The sequence below is a fragment of the Diceros bicornis genome, chromosome 6 (assembly GCF_020826845.1).
Source record: "Diceros bicornis minor isolate mBicDic1 chromosome 6, mDicBic1.mat.cur, whole genome shotgun sequence".
Classification (NCBI taxonomy): Eukaryota; Metazoa; Chordata; class Mammalia; order Perissodactyla; family Rhinocerotidae; genus Diceros; species Diceros bicornis.
In genome coordinates, this window is record NC_080745.1 from 61,427,185 (window position 1) to 61,453,545 (window position 26,361).

The 26,361-nt window shown below is 41.8% G+C and overlaps 1 protein-coding gene across 7 annotated transcripts in view; it reads right to left on the reverse strand.

The window, feature by feature from the left end:
• SORBS1 (sorbin and SH3 domain containing 1) overlaps positions 1–26,361 on the reverse strand; it is a 218,966-nt gene that overhangs the window by 127,204 nt on the left and 65,401 nt on the right. The window lies entirely within an intron of this gene.

Sequence of the window (26,361 nt, forward strand, 5' to 3'; positions counted from 1 at the left end):
CTTGTTTTGTCCATTTGGCCGTGAAAAGCTCCACAGAGGCCTTGATTACAGCAACCACGGGTGACAATTTCTACATTTGTCTTGTCTTGCTTATTTGTAGCAAAAACTGCTGCTCAGAGAGAATTTGATTTTCTGGGCTTACTCCTTAAATCTCATTCTGTCATTTTTGCCCATAGCAAATCTTTTTTTCTGCCCAATTGCCTTGGTGGCTGACAATATAAAATTATCAGAAAATAAAAGGTGTCAAACATCCTTTAGGATTCAAAGAAGCTTACTAACTGGAGACAGTACAATAGCAACCACTAAAATAGAATGAAAGATGACAGAGGCAAGGATGTTTAAGAGATCATTTTCAAACTAATATTAAAGACAACAGTTCAACACAAAATGACCTTGTCTTCACAATTCACAACTTACAAAACATAAGATGCTGGAGGAAAAGAACTATGTGTTCAATTACAATTAATGTAGGACTGGGGGGAGGATGGGATGATGACACTGAGATCCCTGATTAAGAGAATATTAAATCCCTCACACCCTGCTCTATCAGCAAAGAGTTCTAGATGTTCAGGCAGTGACACTACCGCTGTGAACCTCAGTTTCCCCTACATGCAAAACAGGGATTAAAATAGCACTGACTTCCCTGCTGGAAGGATTACCATGTAGTACAGTGCTTGGCACACAGTAAAAACTCAATAAACGGTCACATATCGACCTAACTGGTTTATTTCCCATTTGTCTCATTCTAATTCCAAAAAGCAGGAAAGTTGGAGGTGGGTGGAAATCCTGGTTAATAAAAGGCTCTAGTTAGTCAAGTCCATAGTCAAATGCCCTTTGGTGCGTCTGAGCCCATTCATTCATTCAATAAGAGTTCACTAAATGTGAGGCATTGAATAGTGGTTCTTCTCACTGCTTAAATTTACAGTATGTTCTACATGTCTGGAAACCAAACCATCAAAAATTCTAACAGAGGGCATTTTAAGAAGACTGCAGAGATGGGGGAAAGATAAAGGTCCCATACAAAAATCTCCCCCGCTCTTTAAGTATGCAACAAAAATCTTTCATAAAAATGTAACTTGAGAACATTTGGGTTGGTTCCCAATCTTCCTCAAGACAGCTTTGGTATCTGTGGAGTTTGGTGATTGGATTGGAGGAAATCCAGTTTAAGAAGCATATAATTATAGACTTTCTTCCTATCTGTTTAATAACAAAAATGCAAAAATAAACAAGTTTTTTCTTATGCAAAAATGTAAAGTGTAAGTAAATACACTAGATTATAAAGGGGAAAAAAACTAAAATATGAGCTTAAAACTCTTAAAAACAGAAACAAAAATTACTTGAACTCTCAGCATGGTAATGAAGCATTTCAAATTCCCATCTGCTAATATCACAGCTCTAAAAACTAATTGGCAAATTTAAATACAGAGAATCAAGCGCAGTGGGGCCTTGGGCAGCACGAAATCTTGGATAACTACACAAAGTTTGCCAACAGGCTTTGATAAATTATCACGTCCAACCAGTGAATTGGGACAGAAAACCCCAGTGACTCCAAGTTACATATATGTGTGATTTAAAATACTCACATTCCTACTCACTGGTGGTTACACCCACGTCCAAAGAGAAGGTGGGGAGGAGCAGGCAGGCTCACCAATGTGCCCTAGACACTTACTAGACGAGAACTGGCTGGAAAGGCCCTTTCTTGGAGTCACCCAGCAGTCAGCATTTACTCATTTAACAGGAACAAGCGGCCGAGTCCTTCCAATGGGGTGCCAGATGGGGAAACCCTTCTCTGGCCACTCCACTCATTAAATTCAGAGTGAAACCAGCTGCTGGGGAAGGCAAAGGGTGACCCAGCCATGGCTCTGGAAATTCCTAGCAAAAAAAAAAGAGATGGAGTGCCTGGGTGATGGGAGCTCACAGATCACAGTGCTAGAAGGGAGATTTCAGGCAATTGTAAGGAAGATAAGGAAATCATCCTCATCCTTAGTGTGTTGCTCTGCTCATGGATGGAAATCCAGTGTGGTTTCTCTATAGGATGTGCTGGGTCCACATCCCAGTCCCCTCGGCCCCACTGCCCTCAGGGAGGGAGAGCAGATGGAGGAAGACAGGCAGAGGGGCAGGGAGTCCCCAAAGACCAGTAAAATGGTGTGAATGAATAGTAGACCAACCCAAACAATATTTCAATAGGAAAACAAAACCCCAATTCAAGAATTATTAAAATTATATAGATAGAAATACATATAAAATTCACTAAACAAAGGTTAAAAAGTTTTATTTAAATCTTATTTCATTCATTTCTTCTATCACTGAAATCTACACAAATGACATTAAGAAGTTATTTTTTATTTTTTGCTTTAAATGGTTCGATATATTTTAAATAGAGATAAAATGTATATTCGTCCAGATATTCACCAATTCCAGCATGCTTCATTCCTCTGTAACTACTGAGTTTCTATCTTGTACAATTTCCTTTCAGCATGAAGCACTTTTATAACTTTTCTTGCAGAACAGGTCAGCTGGTATGAATTCTCTTCATTTTTTTTTAAATCTGGAAATATGTTGATTTCATCTTCATTTTTTTTTCATTGGTGAGGAAGATTTGCCCTGAGCTAAAATCCGTTGCCAATCTTCTTCTTTTTTTATTTTTATGTGGGCCACCACCACAGCATGGCCACTAACAGACAAGTGGTGTAGGTTCGTACCCGGGAACAGAACCTGAGCCGCCAAAGCAGAGCATGCCGAACTTAACCACAAGGCTGGGGTTAGCCCTTCATCTTCATTTTTTTTTAATTTATTTTTTTATTGCTGTAACATTGGTTTACAACACTGTGTAAATTTCAGGTGTATATCATTATACTTCTATTTCTGCATAGATTACATCATGCTCACCACCCAACTACTAATTACAATCCATCACCACACACATGCGCCTAATCATCCCTTTCACCCTCAAGAAGTTATACTTAAATATAGAAGTTATGTGAAATCATTTTTAAAATCAAAGAAATTTTAAGATAATCAAAGTGATTGTTTCTCTCATGTCCTGATACTTTTTTTGCTTAAAGATAAAAATACATCTGGGGCCAGCCTGGTGGCACAAGCAGTTAAGCGCACGCAGGTTCGCCGGTTCGGATCCCGGGTGTGCACCGACGCACTGCTTGTCAAGCCATACTGTGGCGGCATCCCACATAAAGTGGAGGAAGATGGGCACGGTTGTTAGCCCAGATCCAGTCTTCCCCAGCAAAAAAAAGAGGAGGATTGGCAGATGTTAGCACACGGCTGATCTTCCTCACAAGAAAAAAAAAAAAAAAACATCTGTAATACACAGTATGGCAAGACACAAACTGACTTCTCTTTGGCTTTAATTTCGTTACTTTAAAAGCAAAAAATGTGGCTTGTAACTATGTTGTAACCAGGTTGGAAGACTCTAATATGATTACCATTGTCTTTTTGTGGAGAACTGGCTATTGTCTTTACTTCTACCCCAAAATAAATTATAATTAAATATTGGTTTTAACCCTTGACATAGGTAACATTAGGTCTTTCTCTTCATCCCTTTTCCTCCAAATTTAGTAATTTCCTCCAAATTTACTGTTTTATAAATTCACTGACTTAATAATCAAAGATTTTCTCAAATGTAAGTTTTCCTCTCATGAATTTTGAGAAAGTACTACTTACAATGCTGTTCCTAGTCAACTCTGATGAATTGGAGAATTCAGAAAAGAGCAGGAGCATTTTTATAATTTTATTTATTTATTTTTTCCCCCAAAGCCCCAGTAGATAGTTGTATGTCACAACTGCACATCCTTCTAGTTGCTGTATGTGGGACGCGGCCTCAGCATGGCCGGAGAAGCGATGTGTCGTTGTGCGCCCGGGGCCCAAAGCCGGGCCGCCAGCAGCAGAGCGCGCGCACTTAACTGCTAAGCCACATGGCCAGCCACATTTTTAAAATTATTCTCACATGTGCCCTTCAAACAAAAAAAATTTTTTTTTTTTTGATGAGGAAGATTAGCCCTTAGCTAACATCTGCTGCCAATCCTCCTCTTTCTGCTGAGGAAGACTGGCCCTGGGCTAACTTCCCTGCCCATCTTCCTCTACTTTATATGGGATGCCACCACAGCATGGCTTGACAAGCGGTTCGTAGGTCCGCGCCCGGGATCCGAACCTGTGAACCCCAGGCCACCAAAGCAGAGCGCGTGGACCTAACTATACCAGAAGGTCAGTCCCCTAAATTTTTAAGTTTTACTTCAGTTTTCACTATAAATTTGAATTCTCTGGATTTAAAAATATTTTCAATTCAGATAATAACTAAAATAATCTTCACAAAATGTTCCTGCCATAACAGAGGGACTCAAAACTGCCATACATTGATCACCCTGGGAGGCACTTGTCTAAAATGCAGATTACAGGTTCTGCTCCTAGACACAATGATTGAGAATTCCCAAGGGGGCCCTAGAATCTGCATTTCTGGTGGATACAGTTAGGCCGTACTTGGAGGAACACTGTCAATACGACCAAGTTACTGCAGCACCATTAAATGCCCACAGCTCAACCACAACACTTTACACAACGCTGGAGATGATCATGAATTTTCTGCATCACTTTAAATATAATTTAGAATTTGCGCTGATTGTGTCAGAATTTCATTGAAACAGGGAGACAGTTTTTCCTTTTTTCCCTGCAAAATGTTCACAATGAATAAAACAATGTGTAAATGTAACTCCACGTGGAGGGCTTGCCAGGCACGACTGCTGCCCCATCTGCACACAGCCTGGCACAGGGTTTCCAAATGAGAAATTAACCAGGACTACTCTCATCTATTTGGTTAAATATGTCTAAACTGGATGTTCGGGAAAGCAAAGAATTCAAATGTACCCAAAATTTAGGACTATTTCATATCATTATCCATAAAATGATGATAACCTAAAAAAAGGATATATTTTGACACATCTGTTGATGTCATCTAAAGAGCAAATGGTTATTTTTTAATTAGACATGCTTTGATTTCTAATAGCCCATTAATACCTTATCTTATTATATTATTGTAAGGAGAGTTTTTCATTTTTTATCAAACTCCCAACTTCTCAACGTGTTTCCACTAAACATAGTCTTATTAATTATTCAGCCACAGAGAATAGTTTCTTGTAGAAAGCAATTGGAAAAGCAACTAAAACCAAAAAAATTCAAAAGTGGTTGTTCAAGTATTAAACTTTTTTAGAAGAATTCCTTTTTCATCTCTTTTCAAGAGTGCAGTTTTTTAAGATTTAACAGGTTTGTTTCATTTTTTAAAATACTTTTTAAAGTACAAAAGAAATATAAGCACAGAACTAAACATCTGAAAATTAAAGAAAAAGATCCATAATGTCACCACCCTAACACAACCTCTTAATCTGTTGGACCAAACTTCCACACGTATCACCCAGACTCTGGTGAACTTGTTTCTGATCCAGGTAATTGCAAAGTATTCAGGATTATACCACTCTGCAACACGTAAACTTTTTTAATTTGGCAGGCGGGGGGCAATACTCAACATCTGCTTCCCTTTTCTTTTCAAGGGTAACTGAATCTGGGTTTTTTTCCCTAGCAGTATCTCATTTAATCCTAATAATCTTATGATGTATGTACTGTTGCTGCCAATTTAGAAAGCAGGCAATGGTTTAGTGTCTTCTCTGAGGTCACATGACCAGTATGTGGTGGAATCGTGACATAAAACCCAATCCATTTGACCCCAAAATCCCAGGCTTTTAACTACTACTTCATACTACAAAGATGTGTCTTGCAAGGCATTGCATTTCCCTTGCTTCCACTCCCCAGCTCATTTTTAAAACACTTTTCCATTGCATTTGTTTTTATAGTGATGATGAGAATGTGCTCAATGAATCATTCTACAAATCGACCCAGCCTTTAAGAAGTGTCTGCTTAGTGCCACACACTGCGCTCAGGGCTGGCTATAGAGATGAACACCACCATTGCCCTTGAGGGGCTTACAATCCAAGCCATATTTGGAGGCTTGGATTGTGTTTGGAGGCATGGAGGGTGCTTAAAAGCAAGACAATGGTTTTGTTTTTAAGCCACGTGATGCCTGGACATCATCCACTGCTGGCTGCTGAGAGAGGGACGGTGAACAGAAGCTTGGACTGAGGCCTGTGGGCAGATACAAGTGATGCCTTTGGTCCATGAAATGAACTGAGAGCTAGTTCGGGACTCTTCACATTGTGCGCTCTGAGCCTGTCACAGCAGAAATTCCAAAGCTGGTCACAATGAAACCCCTAAACGGCTTCCTGGTGGCTTTGGTATAAAAAAGTCAACTTTCCTATTTTGGAGCATTTTGGCTCCCCAGCTTTCCTACTGAGCCTCAATCCTTCCAGAACCTCCCACCTCAATACCCAATCTCTCTGCTACAAGGGTTTCTCAGGTACCTTATGTCCACTCTTGCCTCTATTCCCTCTGTCTGGAACATTCATCCATTCTCTCTTAGCTCAGCTAAGTCTCTCTCCTCCCACTAGCCCCCCATTCCCATTCTCATTTCCAGGCAACCACTAATCTTCTTTTTGTCACCACAGATTAGTTTACATTTTCCAGAATTTTATATAAATGGAATCATAAAGCATGCACTCTCTTTTTTTCTAGCTTCTTGCACTCAACATAATTATTTCAAGATGCAGCCATGGTGTTGCACCATCAATACTTCATTGCTTTCTGTTGCTGAGTGGTGTTCCATTGTATGGATATACCTAAACCTATTTATTCATTCATCCCTTGATGGATTGTTTGCAGTTTTGGGCTATTACAAATAAAGCTCCTATGAATATTCATGTGCAAAAAAAAAAAAAAAGAAATTCCAAAGCTAGAATTTTTTGGCTCTGTAAATGGAGACATTAAAAGGAAAAGATTAAACTAAAACCAAGTATTGGAAAACTTGAAAAAAAAATTTAAAAACCTTTTCATAGTTACGCTCTTGGGGTCACCCTCCAATCCCATCTGGTTGTTTGAGTCCAGCTATTTACTCCTTGACTTGACTCTTGTCAACTCAAGTGGCAAAGATAGCCCAAGTTCCAGTAAATACAAGGCTCTTTTTAGCACTGGCAGGAGAACTGAAAGGGAGCTGGAAGGAGTATTTGGCCAAGCTTGGGATACAGCCTTAACAGAGGAGCAGTATTCCCAGGGTCCAGCTAGGCAGTGACAGACAATCAAGGTGAGAAAACCATAAGGAAATGGGTCAGTGTAGGTGGCCTATGGTCATGAATGTCCCCTTCTCCTTCCATCACTAACCTTTGGCAATTCCAGGCTCTCCTTTAACAAGAAAGACCTGTTGCCTCTCTCTATCCAAGCCTTCACTTTCCCTCGGAGGCATCATGATTAAGAATATAGGCTCAATATCAATTATCAGCTCCATCACTTACGAGTTGTGTGACCTGGCACAAGTTACCTCAGTTTCCTCATCTGTAAAATGGGGTAATCACAGCATTCCTCTCATGTGGCTACTACAAGGCTTGGTTGGCATAATACAGGTAGAGCATTTGGAAGCATCTGGCACAAAGCCAGGCATCCTGTAAATGCTTGATAAATGACAGGTGTTACCCAGGACTCAAGGCACTTGCTCTCTAATCCATTCTTTGTCCCACTTACATGACAGCTCCTGTAGCATTTATTCTTCTAGGAAACCAGGAATAATTCTCTGAAGGGGATGTCGAGTACTCTATGCATTCTGGCATTCTCTCTGCTCTTTGCAGTGATCTACTCTTGCAGGATGGTCAATAAATTTTTTTGGTTACTGTTTTTTTGGTTTATCTAGCTCTTAGAGACCTTTAAAAACTCTCAGAAGCAAGAGACTCTCTTACACTTACTTGGAACTGTCTCAGCACCTTACATAGTGGAAAGTATTCAATAAAAATCATTGTTGGGTTTATTTTGTTATGAAGGATCTTAGAAATAATCCAGTTTGACACCTTCACCGTATAGATGAGAAAACAGTCCAGGGAGGAAAGAAAAAGGCTGCCCACAAAAAGTCAGAGTGAGCTTATGACCTGGACAGGAATGAAACAATAGCTTTTAACTCCCAATCCAGTGCTGTTTCCCCCAAAGAATGCTGCTCTGAGTCAAGACACAGCTAACTGGCTTTATCTTTCTACAGACCTAACGATGAGGAGAATGCCACACTAATGTCCTATTTCAAAAGGAACAAAATTCCTTATTTGTCGCAAATATTCTTTGTGATGGTGCCTTGGATGTAGTAAAGGGGCAATAAATATTTTGTTCATTTGATTTTACATAAAAAGGCGAATGATACTAAGAAATATACCCTATGAAAAATTCTTCTAGATACTAACTTTCTATATATTGTGGGAGATCAAGATTTGGCCACCCTGAAATCTATCTCTTTACCTTGGTTGTTTTCTCTAGGGACATTTGACCTCCCCCACTAACTGCCTAAAGAATTTGACATGGTAACTCCTTCCTGGAACAGATCTATCATGATGGCTATAAAGATAATGTAGGATGGAGATTACAATAGGAAAGGCACCAACAAGCCCCTCTTATCAGAAGTTCTGTCTCTCTGGCCACATTCTCTGGATGACCCTGGATGACCCTGCCAGGAGTTGCCAAACAATCATTTACATTTATAAGGGAAATCTCCATTTGTAAAGGTATCTCCCTCTCTGTTTTGAGAAGAGAGGGGGATGAGCTCATTTCTAGTGACTTATCAATGTGGAAGGTGAGGCCTTGGGGCTGCATAATAAACCTTACTCTTGTTTACTGTGCTTTAGTGGTAATCTCCTGTAACTGACACCCCCACCCCCAACATCCTCATTGTCTTTGGTTGGACATGGTATTTAAGACGAGAATTTCTGCTATTGTGTTGACAAACGCAGTGTCCCTGCTTTCTCCCATGTATACATGTTATTAAACTTGGTATCATTTTCTCCTGCTAACCTGTCTTGTTAATTATTTGGCCAGCCATAAGAACCTTAAGGGAAAGGGCAGAGGGAGATTCTTCCTCTTCCCCCGACAATATAAAGATATAATGGAATGTTCTAGACAATGAAATAGACTCATTACAATGGTCCGAATGTTTGTGTCACCCCAAAATTCATATGTCGAAAACCTAATGCCCAAAGTAATGGTATTAGGAGGTGGGGCCTTTGGGAGGTGATTAGGTAATGAGGGCAGAGCCCTCATGAAAGGGATTAGCGCCCTTATAAGAGAAGCCCCAGAGAGATCCTTCACCCTTTCTGCCATGTGAGGGTATAACAAGAAGTCTGCAACCTGAAAGAGGGCCCTCACCAGAATGTGACCATGCTGGTGCCTTGACCTCGAATTTCCCAGTCTTCAGAATTGTGAGAAATAAATTTCTGTCATTTACAGACACCCAGTCTGTGGTATTTTGTTATAGCAGCCTGAAATGACTAAAACGATGGTTAACTAAGCCCAATTTTTGAAGCATGAGAAATATCATGAAATATACTAGCATCCTTAATGCGGTTTATCTTTCTATGAACCAAAAGGCATCTAGGGAAGATCGCTTTGGGCATCAAAGACCACAATTCTGTACCACATATCCCAAACTATTAGGACAGTCTCAAATTCAAATTTTCTATCTCTTGGTACCAATAAATAATTTAAAGTTCTCCCCAAGTTTCAGTTTTTCAGAAACTAGTAACTGGATAAATCAAGCCAGTAAGCATAAACAAACATAAGACACAACAGACTAAAAACTCATAAAGGGAAGGCTCCCGGGCTTACCTCCAGAAGCATGTACACATGAAACAGAACTGAATACATCTTTGGCTACAGATGTGACACATATTTGTAAAGGCCCCCAATGTGGAGCCAATGTGACAGCAGACACAACTTGAGCAGCATTGCAAATCCTACAACCAGAATCTTAACCCATTTTCATGAAAAAGAAGCAAATGGCAAGAAAGGTGGATATCACAGATTTCTTTTAAAAAAATTTTTTCTTTCTAGATATATTTTGAAGTCAGAAGGACCTCAAACTCCTCCACTTTCTATATAATCAAATTGAACCATATCAAATGGCCTTTTTTAAGTCAAAAATAGTCAAATATTGGAATATCACGTTGTTCAAACTAACAGCATTATGAGGGGACATAAGACATCTGTCATCGAAGACAGACTTAAGCATGGTTTCAGGAAAGTTCTCTATTTCATAATGATTTTCTTCAATGAATTTTGGGGTGGAAGGATTCGGCAGGAGGATTCGGGGTCAACAGTTGTCTAAGTTACCAAAAACTCCATTGACTAGAACTCTTCATTTTCTAAGCATTCCCATTAAAGTTTTACTGCAGAATAATTTATAAGATGTCTGAGGCATGTTGTGAAAAAAAACATGTCTGACATTTAAGACTATTTTAAAATGTCTCTCTTGTAAAAAGAGCTGAAGGCGTGGCAGGTTTGGGCCTTGCTCATGCCTGGGGAGAGCTGAAGTTTTTACCAGTTTGGGGCAGGAGTCTGGCACAGCTTCAAAGCTCCAAGGCCCAGGCGGGCTCTCCACACACACTGAAGTGCTATTGGGCAAAGACAAGGCATCTCTGTTCCTATCTGGGGCCTCAGAGCTCTGTTTGCCCTTCGAGGTTCCCTGCTGCCTAAAGAAACATGCCAAATATTTCCGTGAAGGACCGCTGTGTGGAAGCAACAGGAAATAAGGGCTTACTCCAGTGACTCCCTGCTAATAGGGAGGTGGGGGTCGCATCTGAGAATCAGTGTTCCAAGCAAATTATTTCTACCAGATGTTTTCAAAGGCAGGTCTTGTGCACAGTATTTGAGAGGTGTTTTTGTTTTCTGGAATAAAGAAGACTTGACCATAAGATATATTCTAACTGAGCATTAAAAGCCAACCCAAATTCGAAATGACTTGAGGGAAAGTAACTTCCTCAGAAACATGACTTTTAAATTTTCTTACGGCAAAAGACAAATTAAGCATTCATACACCCTGAAACTTGCTGAAGGAAGTAAAGTCAGTTCTTAGAAAATTCAACCTTTACCATCTTCGCTGGACCAGTACGGCCCCAGTATAAAAACTGGAGTCAGAGGCACCCTCAGATCCCATCATGACCTCTTTCTTCTCCCTACTGCTTGCCCACGTCCCACCACCAGCACCATTTCCATTTGGCTAAGGCACCTATGAATAGAGCATCCTTTCATTCTACTCCCACAGCCAAGCCTCCCCAAGCTGTGCCGTATGTCTGAAAAATTTTCCTCTACGTCTTCCTGGCCCCTACAAGCTAAGCTGCCTTATTCACGCCCTTCAAATGGCTCCCACATCCTCCAAAAATATTTTCTAGAATGGGACAGGTCCCCAAAAAGGATGGATGACATTTTCATAGCCCCAACCCACCTAGACGTGGAAACTGCATATTTACAGTCTTTATCTCTTCCCCATATATGTAATCTGTATACTTTTATTGTTAATTTATATATTTTCCCAATGAGCTATTTTCTCCTGTCTACTGATTGATCAGAGCAACACATCTAGCTCAGAACATGAGCTTCTAGAAAGTAGTGTTTTCAGCCTTATCACATGGAGAAAGACTGAGAGAAAAGAGATGTTCCACCTGAAGAAATGTGTAGGGAAAGCATGGGGCTGTGAGTCTGACAGCAGTTTGAATCTTGCCTCCTTCATGTCCTAGTTACTGAGGGTAATTTGCTTTGCCTCTCTGAACTCCACTTTCCTCTTCTGCAAAGTATGAAATAATAAAACCTATCTTTGGGCTTATTATGAGGACTGAATGTGATACATGTAAAACCTTGCGTATAGAGAGGAATTCAAGTCCTGCGTCAACCATTGTTGCTTTTCCCAAACTCTGCCTACACCTTTTATAAATAGTTTCTTTATTTAAATCTTCTTAAATTACCTGATTTGACTGTGCTATATGTTTCCTGCCAGGACTCCAATACATTCAGTAAATGACATTTTCCTTAACTCATCCTCCTCCCCACCTCTCCCCTAATATAAAGTTTTCTACCTAAGAAAACCCACTGCTTTTAAAAATATAACACTTTATTCTTCAAAGTTTAGTTACTTTCAAATCATCTCAATGTTCAACTTGCTATATAAGTCTGGTTTACCCAAATTATAAATTCTGGCATCATGTCTGATTTACTCTGTATTTGAAGTTTCTGAATTTCTCATTGATTTATAGGACCATAAAATCTCAAGGCTCAGAGTACACTTAGAGATCACCCAGGCCTGCATCTCCCAAAACATGTTCCACAAAACACTGTTGCCAGAAAAGCTAGCAAGTATGTGGCAGAAAAGGAGTTCTGGAGTCTAACCTGTCTTTCTATGGCAATTGTCAGAGACCCTCAATGACACATTTAGGTATCTGAGAAGTCTTGCCATAAAGAATCCCACTGAGGGCCGGCCCCGTGGCTTAGCGGTTAAGTGTGCGCGCTCCACTGCTGGCGGCCCGGGTTCGGATCCCGGGCGCGCACCGACACACCGCTTCTCCGGCCATGCTGAGGCCGCGACCCACAGCAACTAGAAGGATGTGCAGCTATGACACACAACTATCTACTGGGGCTTTGGGGGGAAAAATAAATAAAATTAAAAAAAAAATAAAAAAGAATCCCACTGAAATTCACTAAAGCAGGATTGAGCTAAATTATTTGGCCACAGGACCCCTTGCCCATCCCCAACTTTAGGGCACCCATCTGTTCCTGCAGAACAGGTTTCTACAAAATAACCCTGGAAGGGGAGAGAAGAAAGAAAGAAAACTCATTTTCCCAAGATCAGTCACTTAGTAAACGGTAGAGCTGGCTTCAAACCCAGGTCTCTCAGACTGCCAAAGCCCTGCTCTTCTCATAATACCAGAGGTTCTCTAACTTCACATACAGCAGAATCATTAAGAGGGCTTGTTAGATGGCAGACTGCTGAGTCCCACCCCCAGACTTTCTAATTCAGTGGGTTTGGTATGCATTTCTACCTAGTTTCCAGGTGATGTGCTGCTAGGAAGCACGCTTTGAGAACCAGTGCACCACACCCACCTGTAGTGGTACAGGGGCTGCACAGTGCCTCGCCCTAAAGAGTAAAGACCTAGTGGGGAAGCCAAGGGATAAACATGGGAAAATGCCTAAATGACACCAGGGTTAACAACTAAGAGTTCAACACACAAGGCTATATCTAACTCATAGCCAATCGAATGGCCCAGAGTCAAAGAACTATAAAAATTAAGGTTGGAATTGAGCTAGACCTTAAAAAAATAGGAAGGCCTGAGTTCATATGAAAGAGAAGAAGAATTGGAAAGAGCATTCCAAGTGGCAACAATGGTTCCTATTATCCAAATACTTGTTTGTGGAATCGCAGCCTTTTGTAGCTGGAAGGGACCTGGCCTGCATGTCTTTGGAAAGCACTCTGGTTCTCACACTTGAATATGGGTGTGACTGCTATTTCAAAAATTCACAGCAAAACACTTAATGCAAAATAGAATAGCTCCTCTCCAAATAAGTGCCTTGGAGAAGCTAGCAAAGGTCTTCCTGCTGCCTTTCCAGCTGTAGCTTTACTTCCCCTGTCACCCATCTGTTACTCCCACTTCTTAGCTGCCCAGCAGCCCACCTCTAAGACATTAAACCAAGGGCCAAGCAAAGCTGGCCACTAAGTCTACAAGCCAAGGGGCTCATGCTTTTCTTGGGAAGTGGGGGTAAAACAGTCAAAGCAGTCCTCCTGCAAGTGCCATTCTAATGGAGCTTGGATGAAATGAAAGTTTCTAGACATTGCCATCTGGGAAAATAATTTTCACTTGTTGGCTACTGCAAATTTCCTCAAAGGAATAACCAAGAATGAAAATACCATTCTCTATGATCACTTCAGGGGCTACCATAACTCACTGTGGCCCCTAATTTCGAACTTGCAATGCTGTTGCTAGCTACTGCTTTCAAAGAAACAGTAATGACCTCACTGGGTAGGGAAATAACAAGCTTACCTCTAACTCACTCACTTGCAGGCATTCACTGGACATCTGGTTAACAGAAGGTAGGATGCAAGTGGCAATGACTGAGATATAAACTGTCCTCCCAGTAAAGGCAGAGAAAGCGTACTGGTAAATAATAGAGCAAGTCAGGAGGAGAGTGGAGATGAAGAGCACTGGAGTTTAAGGTGGAGGTGGTTACTTCCAGGGCACTGTGGTGGTGGTGGTAGGAAGGAGTGGGACACAGGAGAGGAAAGGTGAGAAGAACTGATGGTTCATGAGCATCTGCTCTGTGCCATATACTCTTGGGTCCTTCACTTACTCTCTCTTGTCATCCTCCTCAAGTCCTGTGAGGCGGATCAACGTCTCCATCTACAGATGGGAAACCAAAGCCCTGATCAAGCCCAAAGCTTAAATGACTTGCCCAAGGTCAGTCAGCAAATACCAACACGGGGAGTTTAGCTCTGGTTTGTCTGAATCCAAAAGTGGTGGTCTTTGACGATGTAAGACTTAAAGGCCAGGTAAGATCCCATAACTTCCACCATCAAAATCAAATAAATCAGGATAAGTACACTCTCCAGTCTTTTCCAAAGATTATTTGAAACATCGTGAAATCATTAAATAAATTTGAGTCATACACACATACATGCACAAGCTATATATTTGCCTAAATGTAAAATATTTAAGTATCATAAGGTTCTAGATTAGTTATTGGGCAGGGGGGGCCAATTTAGACCATTTGTTAAAAATTATCACCACTGGCAATACATTTTATGTCTTTGAAGGTGTCTGGACACATGAGTATAGTGGCCTGAAACACAGTCTTCCCTTTTCTCCTCCAGGATGTTACCCAAAAGCAACAAGGAAATGGAGGAGGGGAGGATGAACATGGCATTTCAGTAAATTTAGGAGAGAGAGAACTCACAGACTCAAAAACTGCATTATGGCTTCTAAAAGCCATAAAAGTTCAGAAACATGCAGACATAAGTACACCTTAGGATTCAAGTGTTTCCACATCATACACAATGATAATACCAGTAAATACATACCGACCTGTCTACATGCCCAGCACTGGTCTATAAGCTTTATATAAACTAGTGTTTTTAATCATCACATCCTACCTATGAGATACATACTATTTTAGAAATGAGGAAACTGAGGTACAGAGAGATTAAGAAACTGGCCAAGACCATATAGTTCAATAGTAAATTGAGAAACTAGGATTTAAACATAGGCCCTTGGGCTCCAGAGCCTACACTCATACCTACTGAGATGGATTTAAGATTTAAATGGCCTGAATACCACTCATAGGTAATCGTTTATACGTTATGACACATCTACTCAATGGAAACCATTAGGTAACTCAAAATGTGAGATGAAATGATTTCTAAGATTATGGTTAAATAAAAAAGCCAAGTTCAAAACACTGTGGATAGTACAATATCATTTGTGTGGGGAAAATACATACACTTACACACATTTAAAAATGCAGGGAAAATCTCCAGGATAGTATATAAGAAACTGGTGCCCAGGATGGCTTCTGAAGAGAGAACTAGGTACCTGGATACGGGAGCGATGGAAGATTTACTTTTCACTGCAAACTTTTTTCTTGTTTTTGAATTCTAAACATGTTCATGTATCACCTATTTATTTAAAGCAAATTCCAAAACAACTAAAAATTTGAAAAACATCCTGGGGAACTGTTTTCCAACCTAATTCACAGTAGGTAGGGTGAGTAGAGCAGAAGTAATCAGAACAGTCTCTCTATGAAAACAATTCTCTATTCACTCCATAAAGAGAAGTGAATAACTTCCTGCAATCTTCCATAGTATAAATTCTGAAATGCTTAGAACTAAAAAAGGAAAAAAAATAATTATGCTATCCACTTTCTTCAACTAGGACACTTGTTTCTTAAAAATGCAGTGGACAGACTGTAGGAAAAAATTCCCTATGTAGATGGTAGTAAGAGGTGTTTCAAAGTTTGGGCATGGGGTATGTGTGCGAGAGCAGAAATCCCTAAAAAATAAAATAAAGATGGCAGGTAATGACCCAGCACAACCACTGTGTGGCTAAAATAGAAATGGGTATGTCACCTCCTGCCACTAAAGAAACGGAGTCTCTCATGTCCTACAAAACATGCAAGGCATCTTGCCTTGCCAAATTTAAACAGGGACATTATTTTTAAGTTTCTATAATTAGTTCCCATTTGTCTATGAATCAGCCTTTATGAGGCAATAGCATCTAAGCCCTATCAAATGAAACCTGAGGCGACATCATCTCTGTTTATTATTTTGAAAAGAAACGGAGGGTGCCAAGTTTCCTGCAACACCCAATTCAAACACTGAAATTTGGAGGACAGAATGTCCTGTTGTACACATTTGAAGATAGGAATATATTTTCATCTAACACATCAGTCCCAGGTTCAGCTGGCAACAGGAAGGAATTGAATTCCAGAGCTCAAAAATAGGACTTAAGTACTAAAGCACCTTTCATTGCTCATATAGGATAATATTTACATTTTAACCCCTTACATTGCTGCATTTTTAAGGAGTGCCCATGTTTGTGAACAAACATGAAAACGTTTTAATCTAAAGATATCTGCAGAAGCGACAAGAGATTGGCAAACGCAAGTGTTTGCTTTTTGGGGGTATTTTTGGGTTTTTTTGTGAGGAAGATTGGCCCTGAGCTAACAGCTGCCAGTCTTTCTCTATTTTTTGTATGTGGGACACTGCCGCAGCATGGCTTGATGAGCAGTGTGTAGGTCTGCACCCAGGATCCGAATCCATGAACCCCGGGCCACGGAAGCGGAGCATGCGAACTTAACCACTATGCCACCGGGCTGCCCTGCAAGTGTTTTAAAGCTATTTTTTATGTTCCCTGATACATTGCTTTCATAATTATGTTTCACACAAGGAATGAAGAGTTTTAACACCAAATATAAAGGCGGGAGAGGGGGAGCACACCTAGTTAGCCTGGGCTTCTGAATAAAACAGCTCCTCTAAGGGGCTCTGAAATCAGCTCTATAAATACAGTACAATCTTGTGGTCTCCAAAGGGAGTCCAGCTAGAGAGCAGGTGACACTAACAAAGACAGCAAGACTCTGGAAGAGGTTTAATGGCAACCTTAGTAAGTCCCAGAGACCCAACTGCAGGGTACAAGCCCAATGCTGTAATTCAAACAACGAACCCTCAATTAGCAGTCTACCAGGAATCATGGCACATTTGAGTGAGGGCAGTGGGTGCAGAAGAGGGAGATACACTATTCACTTGTCTACAGATTTATTACATCAAAGGCTTCACATTTCACATGCACCCATTTGCCCTTGATAAATGCGTATGATGCACCTGTATTTTTTTTTTATGGCAAATACCATGGGTTCTGCTCCTAGTTTCAATATCTATTAGCCAGGTTCCCTTCAGCTAACCATTTTAACCCATCAGAATCTCATTTTTGCCTCTTAAATGTAACAAGAACAAAAAATAAGGGATGAGAGAGTAATACTCACCCTGTCTAACCTCACAGAAATTCTATAAGAACAAAAATGAAATAATAGCTTTATATTTTTTAAAATTTAGCACGTTTATATAACACTATATGCCAGGCATGAGGTGCTGTACAATTCTCTTAACAATCCTCTGATATAGGTACTATTATTATCCCTGTTTTATAGATAAGAAAACTAAGGCCCAGAGAGGCTTGATAACTCGCTCAATGTTACATAACTAGGATGTGGGACTTGCACTCTGGCCATCTGACTCCAGAGTATATGCTACCCTATACTATAAAGCCTATATCATCACCATCATTATTAGGACCTATTCTAATAAACCCCTCATATTAATCCCAATTTCACAAATGTGGAAAATGAGGGTCAGAGGGTAAGTCACAAGCAAGCCAAGATCATAAAGCAAGCGCATGGCAGAGAGCCAGGATTTGAAACCGAGTCTGTGTGTCTCTGGACCCTGCACTCTTAACCACAAAGTTAATAAACTTCGATCCACAAATATTTACTCTGCACCTACTGTGCTCTAAAACACTATTTTTTAAAAAGGTAAGGAGGTGTTGTTCCCTCAGAAGCTGAAAGGCTCTCATATCACCTCAATGCTAAATCAGCCCCACCCGCACACCCCGGCGCACAGTCCGGAGCCCTGCACGCAGCAGCTGCCCTCAATAGCTGATGCCAGTAAGGATGATGCTGACAGAAATATTTTAGATGATGGGATATAGTTTAAAAAGGGAATCAGACTACTCAGTTTGGAGGGGGAAAAGCCCAAGAAGGCAGAATGCTGACAGTTTTAAAGCAATGTGAACAGGTGTGGTCTATCTCAACAGGTGGAACGCTTTTCGGTACTTTGCTCATTCCTCCCAACCTTTCCATTCCTGAGATAGAGTGACCACAGGAAACCCCTCGGTTGGTCACCCCAGAGGACACATATTCGGATTTATACTCTTGACCTTCCACCCCCAGCCCGTGGTTCTAGCACAGAGCTTTGCACATAGAAGGCACTCGTATGTCTCAGTTGGTTAGAGGGACGAAAGGAGAGTATTTTATTTCCAAGTACACTCGCTTCCACTACACAAGTGCTGCCAAGCAGCAATCCCCACACCACTAAAACGACTGTGTGAGAATTTTAATTAGCACTGTCTTTGTTTGTATGCAAATGTACATTCCTAAAGTGGGTCCTTTAAAAAGCTTTCCCTAAATCAACATCCCTCACGGAGATTTTTCTCTGTAAATCCTTCTCCATAGGCAGTAAAGAGATAAATTTCAATCCAGCCTGAGCCTTAATGACCCTGAATCTGTAATAATAGAGTTAAGATGCTTTTCTTTGCAGGAATGGCAAGTCTAAAATGAGGAAATGTGAGGCGCTTCCAGGCGCCGGGTAGAGCTGCTCCTTGACTTACTCATCCCAAAATAGGACGGGCAACGCTAAGAGAGGGCGCGCTCCCAACACGGAGTTCCTCCTGCAGACAAGTGCAACACCCTGCTGCCTGGGTCCCCCTGGCTCACAGACATGAGAGTCAGTCCTCAGAGCTGTCACAAGCAAACTTCCCAATCACCACCCTTTCTCCTTTCCCGAATGTTCTGCTTCCAGCTCAGGCAGCCTGTTCTCTCTGCTGGCCCATCCCTGGCCTGTTCTCTTCCTTTGGTTCTCTGACCCAGGGGCTGGGCGGCCTCGGTCTTGTGCCTCAGCACAGGGAGAGGCCCAGATGCTGTTTGAGAATTCAACCCTGGCGGAGGTATCGGTGGACCCAGCCCAGCCCTGCCCTGGGAGTTCTGAAGAGCTAGTCTCTTGGGGATTCAGGGTGGGAATAAAAGTTCTGGGCGGTCAGCATGGCTGAATCCTGTCCTAAGTCACTAACTCAGTCCTGCGTGGTTATGCCAGGCAGTCCAGAGAGCCAGTCACAACTCAAAATTAGAGAGAACACGATGGTGAGAAGCGAAGTTCTCGGAAGGGTAAACAGGGAGTCAGAGGTTATCTGAGCCTGGAGAAAAACTCCTGTGGTCCAAAGAGGGTGGGGAAGCCTGGAGCCAGGAAAGCCCTGGAAAGTCCTTTAAATGGCTACAAAGCACTCCTACCATCAGAATGCTCTATTTGCACGTCTGGGCCATCGGAGGAGGGAACAGAGTTGACACTGAACAAAGGACAGTAGTATTCACTAGTCAGAAGAAAGTCCAAAAGGCTAATGTCTGGATTCAGTTAAAATGTGAGAAATGTGAATAACCATCAGGGGAGGTATTTGTTTTTTTTTAAGCCATGATCAGAGCAAGAAGAAAAGCAAAGAAGTAAGAAGGCTGCTTGGGGAAGCCAGTGTAACGTTACAGCTGGCAGAAACAAGAGAAACGGCCCCTCGCCTGTGCCGTTTCCACCTCCTCTACCTGAGAGAACATTCTGCATACTGGAAAAGGCAACTCTGGTGTGAGGCAACTGAAGCAGAAGACAGGTGTGGAGCTAGGAGGGCCACGGCCACCTCAAGTAAAAGGTTTTCAGGCGCAGATGAATCACATCCATAGAGAGCCAAAGCAGGAGTAGGTGTCACAGATGAATCGCTGTCAGCAATCTTTCAGAAATCTCAGAGAAAGGAACGGTGTCGAAAGATGAGGAACTAAATCATTAACAAAAGGAAAATTCTCAAGTATTCACCAAGAAGTCTGGCATCAATGTCCAGAACAATTCTAGCCTGGAGTATTAAATAGATGAATACCTAGGTCACCAAGAACTGCCACAGGTTCACCACAAATAAGTACCAAATTAACCAATTCCCTTTTTCTTATTAGATTTATTAGACTGATAGTTCAGATGAGGGTAACTTCACTTGAACCAGGCTTTAACAAAGAATTCCATGATATTCTTATGACTGTGACAGAAGAAACATGAGCAATCAAGCAGATTTATATAGAGATCATTGAACTACCAGGCCGCAGGCACGTGGATTTAGCCCTGCCCTGTACATTTTGGTCAATACCTTGTATCTAGAGGTGATACAAATGAGGAAGGAATCACCACCATGTTAGATGACAAAAGCTGAGTTTTAAAAGTTCTTCACAGGGGCCGGCCCCTTGGCATAGCGGTTAAGTGCTCGCGCTCCGTTGCTGGCGGCCCAGGTTCAGATCCCGGGCGTGCACCATCGCACCGCTTGTCAGGCCATGCTGTGGCGGCGTCCCATATAAAGTGGAGGAAGATGGGCACGGATGTTAGCTCAGGGCCAGTCTTCCTCAGCAAAAAGAGGAGGATTGGCATGGATGTTAGCTCAAGGCTGATCTTCCTCACAAAAAATGAAAAATAAAGTTCCTCACAGGTTACAAGATGAATCGACTCTAACAAGATGAAATTTAAGATGAAGACATGTGAAGTCTACATATTTCTAGGGGAAACTGGGGAGGGGGTAGTTCTTCGGTTGACCACATGCTCCAAATGAACCAAGAGCCTGAAGTGGTTACTAAAAAGAGTAGTCAAGTCTTGACTATATTAGAGTCCTTATGACAATCCTCAGAGAGCTTACGGATGGGATCCCAACACAGCTCTGGGACCCCAATAGAACCCCCTTCTAACGCTTTCATTCATAACCACAGTTCCCTGGCACCACACAGAAAAATTACACACCCCTGGAGGAGAGGTCAAGGTTGGAGCTCAAGAGATGCCATCTCTTAGGACACCTCTTAGAATATGCCTTCAGGTCACAGCTCAGCAGTGTGATGGCTGACACCTTAGAAACTTCTGGTCGACACCTGCTATAGTCAAAGCTGGCTGTCTCAAGATTGTCATTCTCAAAACTAGCCAGCATAAGGACCACTGCCAGTGGGGGTGGGTCAGGGAGCAGTGGATGTCAGGAGCATTTTAAATTTGGTGACATCCTTCTCAACCCAACGACCTGTAACTGACAAGCAAGATCCCTGAATGGAAATAGCTGGTTGGAATGCCTTCTTAGCTCGTCAGTCAGATAAGCATCTTGGGAGTAATTTTTTCCAAGGAAAGAGACATCTCTAAAGGAAATGAGTAGATGCCAAGCAGAGAATATAGCAAATTAAAACACTTCCTGACGCAGTCCAAATCCTTGGCTGATGTACTTCCAGCTCAATAACTATATAATAGTTATATATAATATATATATATATATATATATATATATATATATATATATATATAATAACAATAACCCAAGACCAGCCCAGGGAGATTCAGGCTCCCACGTGGCTGGGAGCCAAGAAGGTCCAAAGTGCCTTCAGAAACCCTTAAGGCCAAAGACACTGGGCTTGTTCCAAGCCACAGGATTTCTGAGCTAAAGGGGGCATTGGACATCATCTAGTTCTTACTTAAAAAAAAAAAAAAAAAAAAAAAAAGTGAGAATATGGAAGTGCTAAAGGGAAGCAGTGTTGCAGAGATCCCTAAAGAATTAAAGATTTTGAAGACCCTGATCGCCACTCAGAGTACCTTTTCCAAAATGGCCATTTTTCAACATGTACTGTTTGCTCAGTTAACAGAGGAGCCCAAAGGTTCAAACCAGTCACCCCCCACCCTCAGTGCTCAATGAGTGAGCCTCCAGTCCTGGATCCGACCCTGAGTACTTCAGACCAAGCGTGATGGGGAGAGAGTCAGATGACCTGCAGTGACCTGGAACCAACCTCACAAAACTGCGTCATCCACGAACAGGCAGTAAGGGAACGAGCCACACCCCACCCTCTGAGACTTTAACCCTAAACAGAACATTCTAAATGTCAAATATTGTCCAAAAGCTCAGAGACAAGTTTTGGAGATGGAAAATATGCAAACAACTATTTCTACACACCTCACCTTGTATCCCATACTCCATGTATGGGTCCAGAAACCAACATTCAATTTTTTTTTTACCGACACAAAATGGTTCAGACAAGTGTCCACTTTCTCTCTCCTAAGGCTTCCCTTTTCCAGTGCTCTGTCAGAGTTCCTCTGTTTGCTCCAAGTAGGAAACTTCCATTGTGCACTATCAGTCTTTAACACACGCTAAATTAGGGCAATTTGGAGACAGGAGCAGCAGTGACAGCAGCCAGGAGGGGACAGGCTAAAGCAAAAAGCTCTGAATGTTTGAAACCAAACTCTGAATCTGCAATTCCTCTATTTACTTAGAAACAGTTGCTGATGCTTACCCCAACCAAAGATAAACCAGGACAAACCCGGAAAGGGAAGGGGAAGCAGTGAGGTAAGGACTGTTGTAAACCTGGCACAATGCAGAGGAAAAGCTCCTCGGGTTGTCAGGACACGGTTTTCCTCCCTACAAGAAAAATGAGATAACATGACACTATGAATAGTGACATCAGGCTGTAACCAGGCACTAAGCAGAGGCTTGCCATCTTCACACATTTAGAAGTCATCCACAGTGCCTGTGGAGATTGTTGGGGTACAATGGAAAGAACATGGCATCTGGAGTCAGAGGAGGTGAATTTGTGTCCTGGCTCTGCCTTGAGCAAGCTGTGTGACATCAGGTCAGACACTCAACCTCTCTGAGTTTCAGTCCTCTGTGAACTATAAAATGAATGAGTTGAATTAGCTGATTTCATAGTTTTCTTTCAGTTCTAACATTCTGTTATACTACTAATACTGCAGCAAAGCAGTTATGCCTCCATTCAGCAAGCATTTATTGAACACTTTCCACATGTCAGGTGCTGTGCTAGCTACTAGAACAGTCTTGCACCCAAGGAACCTTCCGGTCCACATACGCCAGCAGCCTGTAAACAAGCTTCTACAGTACAGAGGGAGAGACGTGTGACCCAGCACAGAATGGAGCAGAGAGCAATCAGGAACAGCTCCCCAGGAGTGATGCCTGGGCCAGTGAAGGAGGAGATAATTAGGCCAAAGGAAAAGGCGATAGGAATAATATGTACAAAAGCACACAGGAATGGCCCAATAGGGCACGCACGGTGGGAGGAGTTCTGAGATAAAGGCCTTATAAGCCATGGAAGAAGAGCTATTGCCCAGCACCCCTGGGGCCCCTCACCTGCCCTGTTGTTCACCTCAACATCTCCCTATATCTCAGGGTCGGCTTATGCCAACACCACGTCAATCACCAAGCAACCATCCAACCCCTGGCCCCCAGCCTCTCCTTTTGTCGCTGAGTCACACCGCCAGGCCACACCTGCTGTCCATAGAAGCTCCCAGTCACTCAGCAGGCCTTGCTTTCAGCTCTTGCTCAGCCCCTAGTGCCTGACCCTTGGCAGCTGTTCTAAATAGTTTCCATCTTCCTCAGAGCCACAACCACATCCCACCCACCCTACTCAGGCTCAGTAAATGATTCCCACCTCCTCTGTTTCTGGGAATGACTGTCCAAGCACAGCTCCCATAGCAACCCTTCTGCCCACCTGTCCCAAGTTCCTTCCTAAATAACCCAGGCCAAGCTGTGGGTCTCTCTGCTCCCAAGTACAAAGGAAAGTAAAGAGACTCTATTAAGAAACAGAAACGATGCTCATCAGCCAATGCAGACTGTGGCCCACGCATTTGACTGGGCTCTGAAACAAGTACACTTAAGTGCAATAAGGTTTATGGATGTACTCCACATGTCAAAAGGTATTATGTAAATATTATCAGCTACTCCATAACTGCTGGCTGAACAAACAAGTAAACAAATCAATGAGTTTGATGTTTAAGAGGCAATCTAAAGAGTTGCAAAATACACAGTATCTTCAGGCATATGAACCAAGAATGCAGCCTAGAATTCTGCAAGAAGATCCCTTCCATAACACAATGGCAAGGCCTTTGCAAGCCTGGTCTCTAGTCCTAGCCCCTAGTCTCTCTAGTCCCTGCTTTGCTCCTACACATACAGCCCATTTAATGCCAACCCAAGCAGCACTGAATCATTTTAGTGCCATTTATTTCTAAAACAAATTTCCTAAAGCAAATAATATACTTACTATAAAATACACTCAACAGGTTTAATAGATATTGCATATATAGTACACTACCCTGTGTATTTATTTATTTTATTTTTCCATGCTCTAAGTGCCATTATAAGCTCTCAGCCAGTGAAAAGAAAGCACAACACACTCTTGGCCTCCTGCAGACACAGCCCCATTGCAAAACACCCTTTGCAGCCTCCATGGCACCATCCTGTGTCAAGCATGTTCTACAACATGTATTGTTTACTCTGTTAAAGCCTCTCTGTCTGCCATTTTTTTTTTGTTCTGGTCAACAATTTTGACTCATAATGGTCAAGAGATGGTATGCAATGGGTGTTGGACCTACCACAAAGAAAGAAAGGAAATTAATCACTGGGGATTGTAAAATTCAAGTGTTAGGGCAGTCCAACCAGTGAACATGGGTCTGATTATATGGGAGCATCAGTCATCGGAAATATTCTATAGAAAAATCCTTCTGTCTTGTTCATCTCTGTACCATCTATGCAACAGAGCTAGAGTTCTCTCCCAGTGCTACAGGTTCAGAGTTACGCCATGAGCTCATCAGTACAAAACTCATAATACTTAGTCCTTCTTTTGTGTTTATTACAGGGAGCCATGAGGAATAAATGATGACATTAGGAACTCTTCTCCATTGAGACTCTGCTCTTCTCACCCCATAGAACTTGTGATGTAGCCAGTACTCCCGAGTCTTCCAGAACGCATGCCCAGCACTGAGTGAGTATTGCATGTGACAGAACAAGAGAAATCTAGATTGTTAGAGTTTGAGGGAAACCCAAATATGATCTCATTTTATATAAGAAACAAACAAAGCCCAGGGAGGGCAGGTTGTCCTAGGGTAAGTGGCATGTCGGGGCCCAGTAAGTGGCCAGGGGAGAATTTCAGTCTCCTCATCCCCTGACCAGCATACCAAGAGTATATGATGAGCTTTCACCCTAAAACCAAGAAGCTAAAAATGAAAAGGATCAAGCTGCTGTCTCTATCTTGGCTAGCATTTAGTTTTCAGAAGTTTACAAGAATGATTTTAGGAGGTAAAAGGCATTATTAGAGGAAATAGAAACTGCTGATCACAATAGCTCATAAAATGGGAATGATTTAGATTAAAGTCACACTATTACTAAAGCTCTAGGTTGGTTTGTTGGCTTTCTCTTGTTGATGTGAAGTTCCTCTCCTGTAACCTACCGGATGCTTTGGAAGGAACCAGGGCCCAAAAAACTAACAACTCTGCATGACAGAAGTCACCAACGTTTTAATGAAACAGTTTTATATTTTTGTCTGCTTATTGTAAAAAGGGAAAAAACTAAGAAATGTTCAGCTGCTTCAAGTTCAGTAGTTCAGTTCTACTTGAAAGAAAAAAAAACTGGAAATATTTAAGAGAAAATACAATTAGTAGATTTATATAAATGTTCCCAACATGGAAATTTTATGAGCAAACTACATTATACAGAGTACATGATATGTTTCAAAACTAATAATGACTTGATATTTGTAAATAATACTTAAAAATTACATTATTGCTTTCTTTCCTTCCCCTCATTTAAAAATGCACAAATCTCTTTAAGAAAAAAAACATTTGTTTCACTACTCCACTGCCCCAACTATTTTCTCCCTATCATTTTGGTTTACATTATTTAAAAAGGAGGATATCAAAATGATGTTTTGCTGAACTCAAGATCCCTTGATTTTTCTTTTTTTATTGTTGTTGTTTTTTTTTTTTTTTGAGGAAGATCAGCCCTGTGCTAACATCTGCCACTCCTCCTCTTTTTTTGCTGAGGAAGACTGGCCCTGGGCTAACATCCGTGCCCATCTTCCTCCACTTTATATGGGACGCCGCCACAGCTTGGCTTCCCAAGTGGTGCGTCGGTGCACGTCCGGGATCCGAACCAGCGAACCCCGGGCCGCCACAGCGGAGCGCGCGCACTTAACCACTTGCGCCACCGGGCCGGCCCCTCCCTTGATTTTTCAAGATAAGATTTTAACTGAAACTGTAGGTCCAGGGTTACAAAACCAAAAAACCTGAGAGGGCCAAACAGGTAACAGTGGGTG